At 42.1% G+C, this 22,326-nt stretch overlaps 1 long non-coding RNA gene across 1 annotated transcript in view; it reads right to left on the bottom strand.

Moving 5' to 3' along the window:
• Nucleotides 1-665: 665 nt before the first annotated feature.
• LOC132381089 (uncharacterized) overlaps nucleotides 666-22,326 on the bottom strand; it is a 45,016-nt gene continuing 23,355 nt past the window's right edge. Inside the window, exon 6 of the long non-coding RNA XR_009507928.1 lies at nucleotides 666-1,281. This is a non-coding gene — a long non-coding RNA (uncharacterized LOC132381089). The remainder of the gene's footprint in view (nucleotides 1,282-22,326) is intronic.

Genomic DNA, 22,326 nt, shown 5'->3' with positions numbered 1-22,326 from the left:
TAATTCATGAAGATTACTGTTGGTGATCTTACCTTTGACGTTTACTGTGAGCACAATATTTGCTCACAGTAAGCAGCCGCTAACACAAAATGATTGATGAATTGCTGTTTGTTAAGGAATTAGTGCTATGCAATAAACTGGCAGCAAATAGAACTCCATTGCCTTCCTCAATGGATCACTGGTCTAATGTCTAATGTCTTCATAAAAATCTCATTAAAATATCAGTCTAGATCAGGGGTTCTCAACCTGGGGACCCGGACCCCTTGCTTAATGGTATTGGTCCATGGCATAAGAAAGGTTGGGAACTCCTCATCTGTTTGCTGCAGATTTTGGACTAAGATGAGGAGCTAAGACCTAGAGGGCAATTTTCTACAGTCCCAGCAAGCGAATACCCACAATGGTCTACTTCTGCACCTATTGTCTAATAGTCCCTCTTCATCTCTTTCCACCTTCTGTGCACGCTCTCCTTCCAATACTGAGGTCTATATAGCAGGCAGGCAGCCATCAACCCTGTCTCATGCTACCCATTGTCAAACTTCTCCTGATGTCGGGATGGTTTGTGCCAGATAGTGCATATGGTCTTGGCGGTTAAGCAACCTGGTACTATGGCCAAATTCTGATTGAATCTTAAGGTCTTTCTCTGACCTGTTGGTTCAAAGTTGAAAGTTCAAAGCAAAATTTATTAACAAAGTACATGTATGTTCCAATATACTATGCAGGCATTTACAAAATAGAGAAAAATAATAGTATTTGCAAATACTCCACATAAAGACTGATAAACAACCGATGTGCAAATACAAAAATAAACTGAAAATATGATTTGTAAAGAATCTTTGAAAATGGGACTGAAGGTTGTAGAATCAGTTCAGAGTTGGGGTGAGTGAAGTTATCCATGCTGGTTCAGGAACCTGATGGCTGGAGGGTAATAGATGCTCCTGAACCTAGCAGTGTGGGATCCAAGGATCCTGTAGCTCCTGCCCAATGGTTGTAGGAAGCAGTGGGTATGGCCTGAATGGTGCGAATCTTTGATGATGGATTCTTGCAGCAGTGCTCCATGTAAGTATACTCAGTGGTGGGGATGGCGTTGCTCATAATAGATTTGGCTGGATCCATCACTTTCTGTAGCCTTTACCATTCCTGGGCATCACTATTGTCCTACCAGGCCATGTACATCTATAGAAGCTTGTCAAAGATTTTGGTGACATCCCAAGCCAACGCAAACTTCAAAGTAAGCAGGGGCGCTGTTGTGCCTTCTTTGGAATGACGCTTTTCACTGTACACCTACAGAAATTAAGTTAAAATATACAGGTTAAAATAAAATTAAAGTGGTGTAAACATATTTGCTGTAATTGGAGTGTCCCTGAGATAGTCATCACACTCAAATAAAGGAAGACCAACACTCAAGGAAAAATATCTATAATTAACTACTTTTCACAATGTCTGAGCATCCCAAAATGAGATATGTTTTATGTTTTACACCTTATCTCCTTACCTTCCCATATTGTTGCTCCTTTCCCTTCTCTTTCTTCCATGTTATTCTGTCCTCTCCTATCAAATTCCCCCTTCTCCTGCTCTTTATCTCTTTCACCAATCAACTTCTCCGCTCGTCACTTCACTCCTCCCCCCTCTCCTGGTTTCACCTAAAACCTGCCTCCTCGTACTTCTTCCTCCACTCCCCCCCCCCCAACCCCCGGCTCTTACTCTGATATCTCCCCTTTCTGATGAAGGGTCTCGGCCCAAAACATTGGTCGACAGTTTACTCTTTTCCATAGATGCTGCCTGACCTGCTGAGCTCCTCCAGCATTTTGTGTGTGTGGTTATCTTAGAAACACAGCAGTTAATTGACACACACACACAAAATTGATAATGACCGGATATTTATTAAGTATTAATTAAGGAATAATAAGCATTCAGAAGTAAGCTTTAAAAAAAATGTAAATCCCACTCGACATTTGCTGAAATAAGTTAGTGAACCGCTGATCGGAAGGAAACATATTTCCCTTTACAGAGAAGCAATTGTTCTGTTTGTCAGAAGCATTAGTTTCTTCATTAGACATTGCAGGAATACAAAGTAAAACCCCTGTCAACCATCAGAAGGAGGACATGTCCCAGATACAAGATAATAAAAAAAAATATATCTCATCTGTCAGAGGTGCAAATGAAGGTTTATTCTCAAAGGGCAAGTTGAAATTACATGTCAAATTTCTCTGTAAATGTAAACTGAATAGCGTCTTCCTAACTAAAAAAATAAAATAATTCTGTTCCTGGAATCCCTTCCTTCTGCCTTGCATCGTGTGTAGTTTTAACAATGGTTGATAACGCATATGCCTTGGAGTCAGAAAGTTGCAGATTTCCCTAAGTGTCAGACTAAATTGTGTGTAGTTCTGGTCACCTACAGGAAAGACATCAATAAGACCATAAGACTGTAAAGCATAGCAACAGAAATCGACACTTCAGCCCATCAATTCTGCTCACCATGTGAAGCTCTTTCTAAATAAGAACCTATCAGTCTCTGCTTTAAATGTATCCAAAGGCTTGGTTTCCACAGATTCACCATCCTCTGGCTAAAGAAAGTCTTCCTCATCTCTGTTCTAAAAAGATGCTCTTGTATTCTAAGTCTGTAAGATTGAAAGTGTACAGAGAAAGTTTACATTAATGTTTCCAAGAGTTGGAGACCTGAGGTGTAGGGAGAGATCGAATAGGTTAGGACTTTATTCCCTGCGAGCGTAGAAGAATGAGACGAGATCTTGTAGATGTATAAAAATATTATGATGTGTATAATTAGGATGAATGCATGCAGGATTTCCTCCCTCATGTTGGGTGAGACTGGAACTGGAAGGCACAGGTTGATGGTGATAGGGGAATCTGAGGAGGAGCTCCTTCACTCAGGGGATGATACATTTGTGGTAGTGCGAGAGGCAGGTTCAAATGTAACATTTAAGAAGTTTGGATAGGTGCAAAGATGAGAGAGGTATCATGGGGTATGGTTAGGTAGATAGGTCTGGGCATAAAGCTAGACCATCACAGATTAGATGGGCCAAATGGCCTGTTTCTGTGTTGTAGTGCTCTATGGCTAAAACAGCATAGTTAGCTCCTGTAGAAGTAAAGCAGAATCACACTGTGAGCACAGCTGTGTTTCAGTGGGTCCAGTCTGTCCTCTCAGATAAACATTTAAGATCCTATTTATCTATTTGGAGAGAGAGAAGGAAAAATCTCCCTGGTGCTCTGACCGACATTTATCCCACGTTCAACGGATGATCTGATCATTATCATGTTGCTGTTTGTGATCTTTCAAAGCTTCATCTCACGCTTGCCAAATTGAACACTGCTGCTGATTTGTACTGGATTACTCTCCAGGCATAGTGTATTGCAAATGAACACAGAGTGGTTTACATTCACATTTAAATCAATTAGTTTGCAAGCTAATTTCATTTGAATCTTGCAATAGAATGTCATTTGTGCTTCTCACTTGAGGCAGGCTGTTCATATGGATCTGCCTTGAACCGTGATTGCATTGCATGGATCCCACCCCCATGGTCAATAGCCCCACCCTGTTGCCCGTATCTTTTATGACTGATAGTTCCGAACATTTGCCTGGACACACACGAACACTCTCTTTGTCTCCATCTCTGGAGAGAGACTATCTATACATATGCTTTACAAACCTACTGATTCTCACAGCTATCTTGTCGACAACCTCTTCCCATCAGTGTAAAAATGCCATTCCCTTAGGTTCTGAGTTCCTTCATCCCTGCCACATCTGTTCTCAGGATGAGGCTTTCCATTCTAGAACTTCTGAGGTGTTCTCCTGTTTCAAAGAACGGGATTTCCCTTTTACCTCCATTAATGCTGCCCTTCGCCCACATCTCCTCCATCCCTCACAACATCCGCCCTCATCCCATCCTCCGACTGCCATAACAGGGATAGAGTTCCCCTTGTCCTTACCTGCCACCTCAGGAGCCTCTGTATCCAGCACATCAGTCTCTGTAACTTCTGCAATATACAATGGGATCCCACCACAAAGCACATCTTTCCCTTCACTCTCTGTATCACTCCCTTGTCCACTCAACTGATCTCCCTCCTTTTGTGTGTGTTACTGACCTGGTCTTGCTGCTGTGGGTCTGCAGTACAGTGGAGGAATCCATCGGCTACAGCAAGACTAGAGGCAGTTGAAATGAATGCCTGAGCTAAAGACCGTCCTGGCAATCTCTGGCCTTTCCTACCACTTCCCATTGTCTCTGATGATCAAAGACATTTAAAATATGCATACCAATCACAAACAAGAGAAAATCTGCAGATGCTGGAAATCCAAGTGACACACACAAAATGTCGGAGGACTCAGCAGGCTGGGCAGCATCTACGGAAAAAAGTACGGTCAATGTTTCAGCCCGAAATGTCAACTGTACTTTCTTCCTTAGATGCTGCCTGGCCTTCTGAGTTCATTCAGCATTTTGAGTGTGTTGCTAAAATATGTATATATATATGTTTCTTTAAAGTCAAGAAGCAAAAACAAACCACAAAATCACATTGAATGCCAATTAGCAAACATACTATAGTTTATTAAAATAAAGTTTAACCATCAACCCACACTAAATGCTGGAGGAACTAAGCAAGTCTGGCATTGAGAGGAATAAACAGACAATGTTTTGGGCGAGACCTTTCATCAGGACTGGAACGGAAGGGAACAGAGGCCAAAATAGGAAGGTGAGGTGAAGGGAAGGAGTCCAAGATGGCAGGCATTAGATGAAACCAGGTGAGATGGAAGATGGGTAGGTGGGGGAGAGGGGTGAAGTAAGAAGCTGGGAGGAAATGGGTGGAAGAGGTATTGGGCTAAAGAAGAAGGAACCTAATAGGAGAGACCAGTGGACCATGGAAAAAAGGGAAGGAAGAGGAGAAGAAGATTGAGGTATTGGACACATGAGTAGAAAAGAAGTGAGATGGTAAACAGATCAGGGAATGGAAGAAAAAGAGAAGGAGGAAGAGGAGAAAATATATTGGAAATTAGAGAAAATTATATCCATGCCATCAAGTTGGAGGCAACCCAGGTGGAATATCAGCAAATGGTTCCCATCAGAACCAGGGCAGATCTCATTTGGTTTAACTTTTGAATTTAAAATATGCTAACACTAATGCAATTCCACAGATTTTGGTAGAGGTTAGTAATAAATGCAAGGACAATTTAGTGTACTTAAAGTAGGTGACGTCCAATTTTTAGCCTTCAGTTCTAGTTCCTTTATCATCTCTTGAAGCTTATTACTCTTAGATTCAATATTTACTAGTATGAGATGAATAAAAATTGACTTTAAAATAAAACAACAATGAAATTACAGTTGAAAAATTGATTGAGATACATCTTACTCAAGTGCACTTTTCTACTTGGAAATTCAAAAATTCAGTCCCTTGACTTTGTTCCATTATTCAATTAGATGGTGGTTGATCTAAGTGTTAATATCTACCCATTGAGAGAGGATGGTAAAGGTTACAGCTACCTGGTCTGATTTTCAGGTTGAACACTTTTTGAATAGCCCCCAGCAAAAAACCTTCCGAACAGTGGGCAAGAGAATTAAAGCATCCATTGATAAGTTGTACTCTTGGCAATACGCAGTGTCTGTTAATACGCAAGGTAGCATAGCTGTTCCTGTAATGCATTTATAGCACCAACAGTGACATTGGGGTTAAATTCCTGCCATTGCCTATAAATAATCTATACATTCTCACCATTGACTGCATGGGTTTCCTCCCACATTCCAAAGACATACAGTTAGGGATAGTGAGTTGTGGGCCTGTGTGGCACCTCTTGTGGGCTGCCCAGCACAAAACTCTCTGATTTGGTTTGACATAAATCACACATTTCCCTGTATGTTTCAATGTACATGTGACAAATGAAGCCTATCTCCTTTCTTTGTAGTACAGGAGGCTCAATCTCTCCCATTTAACTTCTTGCACAGATGCCTTTTGTTCCAGTTATGTTATCAATGGAATGTCTTCAACCCATAGTCAAAGTAATACCAACTTATTACAGGGGTAAAAGGGAAAGTGCATTAAAAGAAGAAAGAACTAAACGACGATAGTTTTTTTAAAATCAAGCGAAGCAAAGATGGAGATCATTTTAAGTGTTCCTCAGACATTCAATATGGGAAGGGAGTCAGGGAATTGAAAAGTTTGCTGTGGAAATCTACTGGAAAACTATCAGACCTTAGGAATTGAGTTATGTGGAGAGTTGGAGAAGATGGATATGTTTACTTTGCAGCACTGAAGATTAATTAATCTAGGTGTTCAAAATTATGTCTTATTTTTAAATATATACAAAGAAACTATTTCCATTAAAATGAAGGTCTGTAACAAGAGGAAACCGGTTGGCAAACCAGAAGGATGATGACATAGGGAACTACATTGATCTCCGAAACCCCACCGCCCAGGACATGCCCTTTTCTCATTGTTACCATTAGGAAGGAGGTACAGAAGCCTGAAGGGAGACTCAATGATTCAGGGACAGCTTCTTCCCCTTTGCCATCTGATTCCTATATGGACATTGAAACCTTGGACACTACCTGTTTATTTAAAATTATTTATTTTTCTTAATACCTATTTAACCCAATTATTTAATAGACATATATATATATATATACACTTCATGTAATTCAAGTTTTTTCTATATTTATTTATCATGAATTGCATTGAAATGCTACTGTAAAGTTAATGAATTTCATGACATATGCCAGTGATATTAAGCTTGATTCTGATTCTGAAGGTTGTTGGAAGTTGGGTTGATTAATAACAAAAATTGCAAAGGGTTGGAAAAGGAATAACATTCTTAAACACAACAGCCTCACACTGCTTCATGATGAGTTGAATTAATAACCTCTTTCCAAAATTCTTCCTATCTACTGTTATGCTCAATGAAACATCCCAATTTACTCTGCTGATAATTAATTGCTTTGTATTTTCCAGAACATTCTAGAACATTCCTTTTAAAGTCTGACAAAAGTAATGTGAGAGATCTGTAATTGTTGTAATGTGCCCACAGCCATCAGGACATTATCTAATGCTTAGTTAACAATATGCAAGAACAATGAATATTACATGAGGAACATCTGCTCTCTGGTCTGTCCTCACCACATGATTATTCAGAAACCAGTCTAGCACAGCAGCAAACACATTGGTTCTTTTACCTATCATTTGCATCAATATTGTGAGACAATTCCTTTGAACATTTATCAGATTATCAAAGTTCACTTAGGAAATCTGCACTGATGTCATTTGAGAAACCTTGATAAAGATCCAGAACCAGCTTGTAGGATCAAACCAGCTGAACAAGATGGGAAAATAATTAGGTGGTGTTGAGACACAGTGAGACTGCATTAAGCCTTATGTTAATTGTGGCTAAATATGCTATACATTTAACACTCCTGCAGACTCCCTGATAACCACCAGGGCTCGGGCTTGCTGGATTCTGGATATAAATCTTTCATCTGAGTCGGGACTCCAATAAGACCATAAAATGTAGAAGCAGAATTAGGCTGTTCAGCTTCTGTCATTCAATCATGGCCTGATTTATTCTCCCTCTCAACACCATTCTCCTACCTTTGATGCCCTTACTCATCAAGAACCCATCAACTTCCGCTTCACATGTACCCAGTGATTCGGCCTCCACAGCCGTCTGTGGCAGTGAATTCCACAGATTCACCTTCCTCTGGCTATAAGAATGCCTCCTCAACTCTGTCTAAAGGGACATTCCTGTATTCTGTGACTGTGTCCTCTGGTGTTAGACGCTCCCAAAACTGGAAGCATTTTCTCTGTCACCATTATCTGGTTGGTTTCATTCAGATACCTCCTCATTCACCTAAGCCTCAGGGAGTACAGATCCAGGGACATCAAATACCCCTGTGGCTCCTGCCCTCAGATAACTATAACCTAGATAAGCTTGACACTGAGGATACATGTGATAGGGTTTCCCCGAGACAATCTTCAGACCCTTGCACAAGCTTCAAGCCTGACACACTGATAGGTAGCAGGCTAATTGCCTTGTTAAATTCAACAGTAAGCTAGTATCCCTTGATTTGGGGTGCAGTTCCAAACTGGGTTGAGATCCCTCCATAGAAGACCAGGGACAATACTTTGAAAAAGTTAAAAATACCAGAGATTCTGCAGGTGCTGGAGATCCAGAGTAACACAGACAAAATGCTGCAAGAGCTCAGCAGGTCAGGCAGCACCCATGGAAGGGAGTAAAGAGTTGAAGTTTTGGGACGCGACATTTCAACCTGATGCAGAGAAGCAGGTTGGATGCCTAACCACTTCTGGTGGATTAGTTTGGGTAGAAACATACTCACAGATAACATGGACACTTGCCAGCCCGTACCAGTGTGTCTTCTCATTCCGCTCAGTGAGTTAACAATGGCGCTCACCACCAAAGGTCAATTATCCACTACATGTGGTTCCAGTTCAGTCTAGGTGCAGTATGATATTTGGGTTGATTAAATAAGGGGATTTCTAAAGGACCTGGTGGGAACTAATTTGGGTGCACATCCTAGAATTTAACTGTTTGGCTGTAGATTAGCAGGTTAATAGCATTCTCAGGGACATAGATCCAAATTGATATGATAGCTGAGTTTCTGTTTGTGTGTTTGCAAACCTACTGCTGGCTTCTATTCTCTTTTAGTCCAGACTTTTGATTCAATTGTTACCTCGGACGGGCGGCACAGTAACATGGCGGTTGCTGTAGCACTAGAACAGTGCCAGCAATCACCGTTCAGAGTTCAATTTCCTGCCACTGCCAGTAAGGAATTGGTACATCCTCTGCGTGACCACGTGGGCTTCCTCCAGTGGTTCTGACTTCCACCCACATTTCAAAGAGGTACGGTTAGGGTTAGGGTTGGGACGTTGTGGGCCTGCTACGTTGGCACCAAAAGTGTGGCGACACTTGCTGGCTTTCTACAGCACGATTCTCACTAATTGGATTTGATGCTAACGACACATTTCACCGCATGCGTCAATGTGCATGCAACAAATAAAGCTAATCTTTAATCATCTTATGCACGTTATGACTGTCAAGACCATCGGAAGGACTTTGCTGCTAATGGTTCTTGAGGTCATCAAACCTCAACTTTGATTGATATATACAGAAGGACCCAATCTACATAATTTGAATTATATTTTCCTGAAACATAGTGCCTTTTGGACACGTTCATTAATCCTCTGCTTCTGCTTACAAAACATTTATCAAGACAGCCATGGTAGAGACAAGCAAAGAAAATCTATTATCACATTATTTAGGCCAACACATTGGCTTCAGCTGAGAACTTTAAATGAGTACCTGCTTAACTCATTGCTGTCACAGTGAGCTTATTCAGGAAGTATTAAAATATTGGCTGAACCTCAGGACTGAAGATCAATAGCTCATACTATTCCAGGGGTAAGGCTGATATACCTAGGCAGTCCTAGGGCAGCACTGAGAGAACAATATATGATCAGAGGTGACAATAAAATGAGGCCCTCTTGCACCCGAGATGAATATTAAAGATTGCATGCCACATGTTTTTCCAGAACAGCTAAGTGCTCTGACATTTAACCCCCTCAGACTCATCAGTTAAAGAAAAAGCTGGTTATTTTCTCATTGACATTTGTGGGAATTTGCTGTGCACAACTTGCTTGTGCCCTTTGTCAATGTCACAAAAGTGCTTATTTTGTTATAGATCACGAAGATCATTACTGAAAGGCATGCCCGGCTTTGTGAGATGGTTGCATCATTACAAATGCTGATTGGGTAGACTTCACAAGGTTCAGGCTACCTTCACACCTCAGGAGGAATATTTAAACATCACTGAGTAAGTCTGCAAATACATAAGTTGCTGCCTGTTTGTGCTGGAGTCTGCAACCTTTCATTCTAAACTTGCATTTTCAGTGTCACATTCATAGCTAAATTTGACCACTCTTTTCTTTGGTTTGCCAGAAAAAAAAGTGATTAGTAGCAGATTATTCTACTTAAGAAGTGTGGAAGTGTGATTGGGCCACTCACCACATCCTGTAAAATACTTGGATCCATCCTATCAAAGGCATTCAAAATTATTCAATTTATTATGAGGATAAAAACACTTTGAAAATAAACTTAATTAGAAGCACATCAAGATATTAAAATAATTAAAGTATTAAAATAAAGTGACATAAGCAAAGTACTTAACTCTGTCCTCATTTTTGGTGATCTTGTTAAATGAATGGACGTACTGTTCACTGACAGTTGTCCTTTCTGTAAATCTGAGGAGTCAGATGCAAAGTGCATCCAGACTCTCTTTGGGACATCACTCTGTTGTTCAGCTCAAAGGTCAGACCAGTGACGGAACAGAAGACTGAATGTGATGACATTCCGGGGGGGAAGATGGTGCCAGCGAACAATGACGACTTCCTTCGGACTATGACACTTTGGTGGTGTGTTTTCAGGCCTATTGAGCAATCTGGTGCTTTGCTGTCTCCAAGGGGCTTCAGCGAGGTTGCGAACAAAGCGTGAGGCCTGGAGGCCAAGAAGCCTGGGGTGGGCGCGCAAGCCCGTGATCGAATACGTTTCTCGCTGAGCTCGCTAATTAAAGCATCATGGAAGACTGAAATCATCGAGGACAAGAGCAGCGGGCGTTCAGCGCTGTTTACCTGCAGGTGACAGTCTGCAATTCCCTCTCACACTCTGCTGCCGAAAGGACGGTGGCTGCAAGTAATGGGCTCCCTCTCGTCCTGTTTCCAGAGGAAGGTCCCTGCATTTGAAGTCTCTCTCTCTCTTGATGCTGCTGGAGGATGGCAACGGAGTCATGGGTCTTGGGCAAGGTTTCACCAATCCGGTTTGTGGACTGGACTCTGTAGTATATGTGATGATGTGTTTCTGCTTGCTATTTTGTTGCTATTTGGTGCGATTTTGATTGGGGCAGACTGGCTCTGTGGCCGGAAGTTAACCAACACACAGTGCTGGGTTGCACTGAACTGAATACGACTGGACTGTTTCATGTTTTGTGTTGCATATTCTATGCTTCTCACTTGTTTTTTTGCCATTTTGCGGGATTTGTTCCTTTTTTGGAACATTGGGGATTTGATGTTTTTCTTTGAATGGATTCCCTGGTTTTCTTTGTTTTGTGGCTGTCTGTGGGAACATGAATCTCAGAGTTGTATACTGCATATATACGATAATAAATCTATTTGAACCTTTGAAACGTAACCTCCAGCAAACACAGAAACATTGAAAACCTACAGCACAATGCAGGCCCTTCAGCCCACAAAGCTGTGCCAAACATGTCCTTACCTTAGAAATTACCTCCATTTTTCTAAGCTCCATGTACCTATCCAGGAGTCTCTTAAAAGACCCTATCGTATCCACCTTCACCACCGTCGCCGGCAGCCCATTCCACGCACTCACCACTCTCTGTGTAAAAAACTTACGCAAGTCTAACATGTTGGCACCGTATGCTGAGGCAGAGACAGCAAGAGAATGGACTATTCTATTTGAAGCTGACGTCCATCAATCAGTACAAAGCCAGGTTTTTAAACATCTGTTTTTGCCACTTTACCACTCTGGTGAACACACCTGGGAATTCCCCAGATTCAAACCGTCTTCTCTGCAATTATAGAAGTAACCATTCCTCCAATGGATTTTGGAATGTTTTTGGCATCCTCTGCCTCGACAGACGGTGGGTAATGCAGGAAAAAAGTTAGCTGGTGATGGTGCACTTCCTAGAGTGGCTGAGGAGTTCCACTCTGGAGTGACAGTCGCTCCCACACTGGCTGCAGATGAACGGAGATGGAGTGGTCCTCTGCATCCGTTGAGCTCGCTTGGTGGCCAGCTCAATTATGCGGACATTTTCTGCTCTTTGCACACCTCTTCGAGCTGCCAGACTGCTACGTCTTCCCAGCTCTTCACATCGATGTCAGCCAGCTTCAGATCCTTTTTGCAGAAGTCCTTGAAGCAAAGCGGTGGGCAGTCACATTGGTGTGCGCCCTTTGCCATATGGCAGGTTTTTGAGAAAAAACCTGGCCTAAGGACCCACAGATGCACATCCAGTCCTGTACTAGCATTTGGCAGTAGCCTACACTTCAGCTAATTGTTCCAGGAGGACGAGTGAGGGGAAGGTTGTGACCAGCAGAACAGCAGCGATATCCTGGGCCTACTCAGACTGATAGGATACACGGAGAGGACAAGATTAGTTTTATTTGTCACATGTACATAGAAATAAACAATGAAAGGCATCGTCTGTATCAAAGACCAACAGAGTCCAAGGATGCAGCAGTGGTTCTGGTGTGAACATAGCATGTCCACAACTTACTAACCCGTACATGTTTGGAACATGGGAAGAAACCGGAGCACCAGGAGGGAACCCACACAGTCATGTGGAGAATGTACAAACTCCTTACAAAAAGTGATGGAATTTGAACTCCGCTGGCTCTGTAAACTACTCTGTTAGCCACTCTGCCTCTGTGCTGCCTTTATATACTATGTGTGTGTATGTATATACATATATATAAAATGTGTGTGTGCACGCGCATATACTGTATTTAATTGATATGTATGCATGTGTGTGTGTGTGTGTGTGTGTGTGTGTACATATACATATGGGTGTGTATTATATATATATATATATAAAACACAGACAGATGCAGATACTAGTGCAAAATTGAACAGGGAAAGCAATTTTTATCACGTATCTATTTTTAGCAGCATGTGAGAGGGACTGGGAAATTATGTGTGCCAAATGCAAATGAAAGTTCATCTGATTTTCTGGAAGAGCAGGTTGGCAATTGAGGATAAAACAGTTGATATCATAAGGCCACTCTACGGAGCGCAACTTCTCTTGTGCAGACCATGCGAAGCGTGTGTCAGGAGCATTTCATCACTTAGGAAGGGTGTCAAATTTAATGGGCATCATTCAATCAGTGATACCATCTTATGAGAGAGGAGCTGTCAAATGCAGGAATATTTATATAAGGTATCCTAGGGAACTGCAGAACAAAGATGGTAAACGATGCAAGGTCTTTTAGCTTGCAGATTACTTTCCCACAAAGAGCGGTGGAAATATGAAACGGGTTTCCTCCACCATAATATGACGACGCGATCAAACTGTGTTTCTTTTTCAGTTCTGGGTTGAAATAAAATATTCTGCTTTGATATGAATTGATTTTTATTTGATTAATTGCAGAGAAAAGTTATGGAGGAATAATGAATAAATAAAATGGATATGAATCAGTCATCTAATTAACTAGTACAAGAAGCTTGAGGGGCTAAATGCTTCCTTCGCTTCGCACATGCTTTTTTTAACTATTCACCAGCACTAACTGCGGTGGAGAAAATACAATGTAACCTACATGCAGAATCCAGTGTAGAAATTCAGCAAGACTGGTTGGTAGCACCTCTCAAACATGATCAGATGGAGAAGATGGCATCCATCATTGAGGACCCCCATCACCCTATTCTCATTGCTACCATCAGAGGGGACATACAGAAGCCTGAAAGTACACACTCAATGATTCAGGAACAGCTTCTTCCCTTCCTGTCATCAGATTTCTGAATGGACATTGAATCCATGAACACTACCTCACTACTTATTTTAAATTTTACTTTTATACTACTTATTTAACATAACTATTATATATGTTATTGTTGAGTGTTGAACCTATAGATTGCGTAGTTGTTTTCATGGCAAGATCAGAATGTAGATTGCAAGGTTCTTCCACTCAGCTACTGCTGCTGCCCTGGTTGGGCCCCGGCCACATTCGAACTCAGAACCATCTGCCTCGAAGTCCCGTGCTGATGCCACTACACCACCAGCCAGCCAACATACTTACTGTAATTCACAGGTTTTTTCCTCTATTATTACGCATTGCATTGTACTGCTGTCGCAAAGACAGCAAATTTCACGACATATGCCGGTAATATCAATCCTTATTCTGATCGAAGTAACGTTATACCCTCCTACTTAGCTGATAAATCATGTGCCACTATAACAGATGTGTAACGAATATTCCTTCATCAACACTGAGTTACGATCCAGAAAACTCCTCTTCAACCATAGACGTCAAGCTTATTGCCATTTAACCAGATACATGTACTGTCTACCGTCAAACAAGACAACATTTCTCTGGACCAGGGTGTAAGGCATAGCAGTACACAGAATAACTTATGAAAGTAAAAATAAAATCTACAAATAAACTATGCATAAACAAGCAAAGTAAAATGCTGAAATTAAATATTGTAGGGTACAGAGGAAATTAACCGGTGACGCTTTGAATTCTGTGTGGCAGGAAATTTAGAAGCCTGATGGCCTGAGGGAAAGAGGGAAGGAACTGTTTCCTTTCCGGACTATTCTTGTCTTTTTGGAGTTTTCAGCTTGATGGTAGAAAGTCAAAGCATGTATTGGAGTGATGGGTGAGACCCTTGATAATGCTAAGTGCTGATAGTAATGATAGTACTGGGTGAAGGTCTCTCACTTCGTACAATGAAGGAGTTAGGGAGGGGAAACTAAGGACAAGCAATAATGTTCAACCACATGTTGTGAATATTGAGGGCTCCCATGTTGTAAAAGTAAACTTTAAAGACAACAGCCAGTGCAGATCCCATGGAGTACTGGCAATACCCACTCAGTTGACAGTTTATAGGTACACTTGTATGCCTGCTCGTTAATGCAAATACATAATCAGCCAATCATGTGGCAGCAACTCAATGCATAAAAGCATGCAGACATGGTCAAGAGGTTTGGTTGCTGTTCAGACCAAACATCCGAATGGGGAAGAAATGTGATCTAAATAACTTTGACCGTGGGATGATTGTAGGTAGGTCTCCTGATATTTTCATGCGCAATAGTCTCCAGAGTACACAGCAAATGCAGTGAAAAACCAAAAAGCATGGAGAGAGAGGCAGTTTTGTGAGTGAAAATGCCTTGTTAATGAGACAGGTCTGAGGAGAATGGCCAGACCGGTTCAGGCTGACAGGAAGGTGACAGTTGCTCAAATAACCACGCATTACAATAGTGGTGTGTAGAAGAACACTTCTAATCGCACAACGTGTTGAACCTTGAAGTGGATGTGCTACAGCAGCAGAAGATCATGAACACACAGTCCGGTACCTAATAAAGTGACCACTGAGTACAAATCTCTTAACCAAACCAGAGTAAAAAAAAATCTTCTCATGATCTCACATATCGTTTTCAAGTTTTGATTACACTCCAAACATATTTCATTGGCTCTTTTGCTGCTTTGAAGATATTGAAGCTGAACTGGTTGATTTGGTTCCTCCACTCTGGATTCACTACTCACTACCTTTTTGCCTGCGCTTAACCTAGTGTTTGCGTCTGCCCGGCAACCCCAAATTTAACCCCAGCCTAATTACGGGACAACTCACAATGACCAAATAACCTAACTGGTCTGTCTTTGGACTGTAGGAGGAAACTGGAGCACCCGGGGAAACCCACATGGTCACAAGGATGTTCAAACTCCTTACTAACAGCGGTGGAATTGATCCTGGGTTGCTGGTACTGTTCAGCGTTGCGGTAACCATTAGGCTACTGTGCCACCAGCAGTCAGTTATACCCATTCCCATAAAGAGTAGCTTTGGAAACAATGCACCAAAACAGGGCAACAGCGGCCAATCCTTTTCAATGCAAACAGTGCTAGAGCCATCGTGAATTTTTCCTCTACTTCTCTTCACGTGACTTTTCTCTGTAGTTTCATTCCTTTTCTCTCATCCCTCCAAGCACAAAGCTATGCTGCACCTCAATTCAAGTTTCTGCTTGTTTGAAGAAAGTAAGTTTAAATATTTGCCCAGCCTTGAGTTGTGGGAACTGCCTTGCTCTGCCTGCAAGATTAATTTTATTAAGAAGATTTCATTCTGAGTGACACTTTTTCCTAATAACAAATACTTTGCCAGCATGTCCTCAGTTCCTGCTATTTGCCCAGACTTGCGAAACAGAACACATATCAATAGAAGCAACGGTTGCTTTTTAACCTCCTGCCTTCCTTCTATTCAGGCACGGAACACCTTCACCCATGTTAAACAGTGATTTACAAACATCCTTCCATCGGGTATATTGTATTTGCTCTCTCTATCTAGTGGAGATACTCCCAAACACAGATTAGACATTTGCAGTGCTGAATATTATTCAGTCTGCAACATGATCCTGAAATGCCAGGAACCCTCCACCTTACCTCTCCATCACACACCCAGCCTGAATCCTACTCATTTCATCTTCAAACAACAAAGGAAATTTACAGGACAAATAGAGGCTATTTGTTCCATCCTATCCTTCTGGACTAAAGCTGGATTTTCCCAATTAATCCCATTCACCATCCCTCTCTCTGTCCATAGCCTTGAAGGTTATGGCACAAATAGTGCTCATATTTGCACATGATAACCCAGAAGGAGCCCATTTGGCCCATCAAGTCCATGCTAGCTCTTAGCAGAGTAAACCTTATGAGTCCATATCCTCGTCTTCCCATTTTCCTGTAACAGGAGTCATGCTTACTAGTTAGCAGGATGTGACTACAGCTTGGAGCATTCCAGAATCCAGAGCTCAATTCTAATGCCAACTCAGTAAGTCCTCTCTGTATGTACTCCCTGTGGAATGCATGGGATTTCCCTGGATACTCTGGTTTCCTCCCACAGTCCTGTGATTTGGTTAGAGTTAATCGGGGGTTCCTGGGTTGGTGTGATATCTATCTCCCTCTCTCTCCTCTCCCCCTCCATCTCCCTCCCAGCAGTTTCATTTTTACTCCAGATTCCAGCATCTGCAATCCCTACTCTCCCAGTACGCCTTTGACGCAAGGGAAGAATACAGTGCCCCCACAGAGCCAGGAGATGAAAGCACAAGTTCCACACAGATGGGACCAGAGGTCAGAAACAAAGCTGTCTTCCCGGAGCCGTGGGACAGCTGTACTAAACTGCTGAGCCACAATGTTGAGTTGAGCATAAACACAAAAGGCTCTGCAGATGCTGGAAATCCAGTGCAACACACACAAAATATTGAGAAGGGAACAACATGATACTCCTTCCTGTTCCCTCACCTTTTTATTCTGGCTTCTTCCTCCCCTCTCTTCCTTTCCAGTCCTGATGGAGGGTCTCAGCCCAAATCGTTGACTTATTATTCCCCATTGTAGATGCTGCCTAGCCTTCTGAGTCCCTCCAACATTTTGTGTGTGTTGATGTAAATACATGGAGCAAACGATCTTTTCCGTTATCATTACTATCTATGACTACTATCCCCTGTGCCAATGGAATTGCTCCCCAGTTGGCTCAGATGTTGTAACACTTAGGAAGTCAATCCAAATTACTAAGCGAACAACCTCAGAGGGAGCATTAAACTTAGTGCATACCATTAAACCCCCGCAAATTCTGAAGCCAGCTCTAAAATTCTAACATCAAACATTATCTCTCTGAGTAACACACCAGTGATTATGCCAGCAATTCAGTTTAATCTCTCTCTCTCATGCCCTTTTGATCTTTTACCACGAGAAAAGCAACTTCTCCAGTTATAGCAGTATAATCAATTAAATTAATTCACTGGTCTTAAGGGGTTATTTTTTCAGAACTGAAACAGTTTAATATGGAGATTCTGGAGTGAAATTTCATATTGATTAAAAAACATAGATGCAGGACCTCTGAAATGAAAGTAGAAAATGGTGGAAACGCTCAGAAGATCAGACAACGTCTGTGGAAGGGAAAAGCAGAGTGAACGTTTCAGGTTGAAGAAACTTTGTCGGAACTGGGATGGAAAGAAAACAAGTTGGGATCCAGCTGTAGGGCAGGTGGGAAAGGATGGGCAGGACAAAGGAAATACTTCTGATTGGGTTACTGCATTGCTATGGGGATGGGTTGCTGAAGTCATCCGGTTGAAGGTTTATGGAGGCAGATCATTCAAAGGTTTTAAAGGTACATTTAATATCAGACAAATGTATACAAATACATCCTGAAATGCTTTTTCTTTGCAACTGTCCATGAAAACAGTGTCCCCAAAGAATGAACGACAGTTATATGCTAGAACCCCAAATGACCACCCCCCCCCAGCTTCCTTCCCTCTCGCGCATAAGCAGCAGCAAGCAATGATCCCCCCCCCCCCCTCAACCACAGGCAAAAAAAGCATTGGCACTCGCCACCTAGCACCCAAACGTGAGCAAAGCAACAGCAAATACAGAGACTTGCAGTACCCCAAAGATTACATGTTCACCCGGTATTTAACAAACCACAGGCTCTCTCTTGCCCTAATAAGGGAAAAAGAGGTGTCTCTGTTTCACAGCCAGAGCAAAGACATAACAAACGACTCACTGGTTTAGGATGTTAAAAGTCCGTTGCATCGCTTTTTCTGAGCTCTGTGCCCAACCACAGGCTCTCTCTTGCCCAGAGCAAAGACATAACAAACGACTCACTGGTTTAGGATGTTAAAAGTCCGTTGCATCGCTTTTTCTGAGCTCTGTGCCCAAAGATCTCGGGTCTCTGGGCGCACAGCCGTAGAGCTTCCAACTCCCCGACAACACACCGATCTCCTGCTGTGACACCAGCCTTCGATCCCGCCGTCTCCAGAGCCACGAGATCTCGGTCCTCCGAAGGCGAGCTGAGCTCTTAGGCTGTGCCCTTGGCGTGCCGAACAACGGTTAGTGGTGAAACCCCGAGAACGGGTCCCATTCCCGCAAAGAGCCGTAGTCAGCGTGTAACTCCAGGTCAGGGTCTTCAGAAGAACCCCAGAAGGGAATAATAGAGATATTAAAGATGGAAATAGAGATAGTGAGAGAAATTATGAATTACAGCTATGAATTGGAGGTAGATGGAGATTAAGAAGGCAAAGGAAGGTAAGAGTTGAGATATATAGAGCTGTAGAGCAAGCCTGGCAGGTCAGACTATGGTAACAGAGAGTGAAAGAAAAACTGAGTCACAAGCACGGATGGGTAACCTACAGCAGAAATTGCTGGTTCTCATCTGGGCAGAGGAAGAGAATTACCTAAAGTGTATAATAAAATACTGAGTTTGAAAGCCTGCAGATTGAAGACAAGGTTAAATTCACATTGGGCCTTGTTATAACAAAGTAGGAGGCCATGGACAGATAGGTCAGAATGGGAGTGGGATGGAAGTTACAGGCTCATGACCTTAATACAAAGCTGTCTACTGTTTTCCATGAGTAACTGAAATTTCTATGACCCATACCTGCCTTTAGTGAACACAAAAACAAAAAAACAGACACGTCATCAGAAGAGAATTACATTTATCAGAACTGAATAAAAATACTTATCTTCTTTGACATTCTGCACTCCCATGTGCTGTTTTATTTGGTGCACAGCATGCCACACTGTCTCTGTTGTTAACTCTTTCCCATCCTGGCCATCACTCCCATTTTATCTCACCATTCACTTCAAGGATGCCCATCCCCAGAGAAGATCATATGGTGGAGGTGTACTGGTTGGAGAATTGCCGGGGAAGATATATCATTGCCTTTATTTTCCCTGGATGCAATTATTTTTATGTATTCCTTCTCTCCACACATACCTCTCACTCCCATCAGTCCCAAATGAATGGCCTTTGGGGTTGTCTCTTGTTCTCTGCTGTAGTTGCCGTGACAACATCATAGTCTGTGAGCACCTGTTAAAGGTCTTGTGTGTAGAATTTACATCCTTCATCACCTCACGCACTGCCACTTTAAGCTTACACTCCACACCTCACACAGACACTGGCACAGTCACTGTTCTACTGTGCTTTCATAGGCCCTGCTGTTATTTAGAAGGTTTCTTCTTGCCAAGAGTCGCTTTCCTTATGTACAGAATCCCCTTATGTACAGATACTCCCGCTGTGATGTGAGCCCTAGGTTGGGCCCAAGTGCTGGAGTATCCGAGGCTGGAGACAGGACACGATGCGAGACTGAAACGAGAACAGAATACTAAGCCAGATGCTGGACGATAATCTAAGTAGAACTGACAACAGAGCACTGAACCCCCATTCAAGTGCTCCTTAAATATTGAATCCTGGTGCCAAAACATGGCTGCCAATTAGCGAGACGGCCCTGAATCCTTAAAGGGGCTGCGCCAACTATTCATATCCCGGAGAGTGAGAGCATATAAACCCCAGAAGCTAACGTGATTTGGTGCGTATCATAACACCTAGCGTCACTTTATGTACATTCAATCAATCTCTGTACATAAGCGAGCCTTATGGATATGCGGCCACAGTCAGCAGTTACTTGCACACGATATTTTATACGATTGCTTTTTTATTTACATTTAATGTGATTTTTATGCGGTATAGGATTCGAAGTAAGAAGAATTTTGTTCTCCTCTACACTGGTACTTAAGAATGACAATAAACATTTTTGAATCGTGAATCTTGAATTACTGAGGTAAATAGATGGACGTAAATAGAAAATTAATGCATTTTATCTTCCACAGTCTCTGTTTTCTTGTTGAACACAATGAAATTCGGTGAAAACAGTTATATCTGTCACGATTAGATGCCCAAAAGCTGTGTGCGGTTTGCAATTTTAATGTTGAGTATGTCAGCTCTCCATTAAATAATGGGAGTGAAGCAGTGATGAAACGAGCATTCACTGGTATCACAGGCAGGGACTGAGATGTCAGAATGTTTTATTAACACTTTATGGATCACATCAGTGTGTTTGCACCAGAATCCGGAAGCAATCTGCTGGAGGAAACTCAGCGGGTCAGGCAGCAGATGTGGGAGAAAAGAAATTGTCGATGTTTAGGGTTGAAACCCCGCATCAGGATTGAGAGTGGAGAGGTGAGATGGCCAGTATGAAGAGCAGAAGGCGAGTGGTATGAAAGGATTAGTGGGCTGAGGAGGGGTACAAGACGATGGGCAGGTGGTGATGCAAGACTGGCAGGTGAATGGGAGTTGGTGGCAAAGGGAGAGAGACAAATGAAAAATGTACAGGTGGAGTAAAGAGGGCTGAAGGGAGTGCAAAGCTAGGACACAGCTGCTGGAGGGAGGTAAGCAGAAACACAAAGCACAAAGGCCTAGACAGATTGAATGTGGAGAGGACGGTCCCTGTAGCGGGAGAGTCTAGAACCAGTGTAAACAACCTCATCCCTTTCGAACAGAGATGAGGCGGAATTTCTTTCGCCAGAGGGTGGTGAATCTGTGGAATTCATTGCCACAAGTGGCTGTGGAAGCCAAATCATTCTAATAATATTGATAATGCAGGTTAAAGAAACAACTATAACTTACTTAATAGATAGAACCACTCCAAATGCACATAACTTACAGAAATCAATAAATGAAAGTCACCAGAAATATGCTGAATTAAAAGAGGAAATTGAAAGACTATGAAACATGAACAAGGTATACATTGTCCCAATAGTAATATCTACAACTGGTATCATCCCAAAGTCATTACACAATAGCATTAAACAATTAGACCTACACAGCAAGATCCATGTAAATCTTCAGAAAGCCACATTACTAACAGCACTAGGATAGCCCTGAAGTTCTTAACATTGACAAATGAGCATGCTTGACTACGCCTTCACCTCAGGTTTTTGCAGCTTGAGCTGAGAAAAAAATGTTTTAAATTCTTCTTCTTCTTCTTATTATTATTATTATTACATAATATCTTGGTCCAATACTAATCTTGAAAATTTACAAACAAAAATAAAAGCAGAAATGCCAACTTTTAGAAAACACTATGTAGAAACATAGAAAATAGAAGCAGGAGTAGGCCATTCGGCCCTTCGAGCCTGCATTGCCATTCAGCTTCATGTCATCCGCAAACTTGGAGATGCTGCATTTAATTCCCTCGTCTAGATCATTAATATATATTGTAAACAACTGGGGTCCCAGCACTGAGCCTTGCGGTACCCAACTAGTCACTGCCTGCCATTCTGAAAAGGTCCCGTTTACTCCCACTCTTTGCTTCCTGTCTGCCGACCAATTCTCTATCCACATCAATACCATACCCCCAATACCGTGTGCTTTAAGTTTGCACACTAATCTCCTGTGTGGGACCTTGTCAAAAGCCTTTTGAAAATTTAAGTATACCACATCCGCTGGCTCTCCTCTATCCACTCTACTAGTTACATCTTCAAAAAATTCTATAAGATTCGTCAGACATGATTTTCCTTTCACAAATCCATGCTGACTTTGTCCGATGATTTCACCTCTTTCCAAATGTGCTGTTATCACATCTTTGATAACCGACTCTAGCATTTTCCCCACCACTGATGTCAGACTAACCGGTCTGTAATTCCCTGGTTTCTCTCTCCCTCCTTTTTTAAAAAGTGGGGTTACATTAGCCACAGTCCAATCCTCAGGAACTAATCCAAAATCTAAGGAGTTTTGAAAAATTATCACTAATGCATCCACTATTTCTCGGG

The sequence above is a fragment of the Hypanus sabinus genome, chromosome 25 (genome assembly GCF_030144855.1).
Source record: "Hypanus sabinus isolate sHypSab1 chromosome 25, sHypSab1.hap1, whole genome shotgun sequence".
Classification (NCBI taxonomy): Eukaryota; Metazoa; Chordata; class Chondrichthyes; order Myliobatiformes; family Dasyatidae; genus Hypanus; species Hypanus sabinus.
This window is presented reverse-complemented; position numbering and strand designations above follow the sequence as displayed.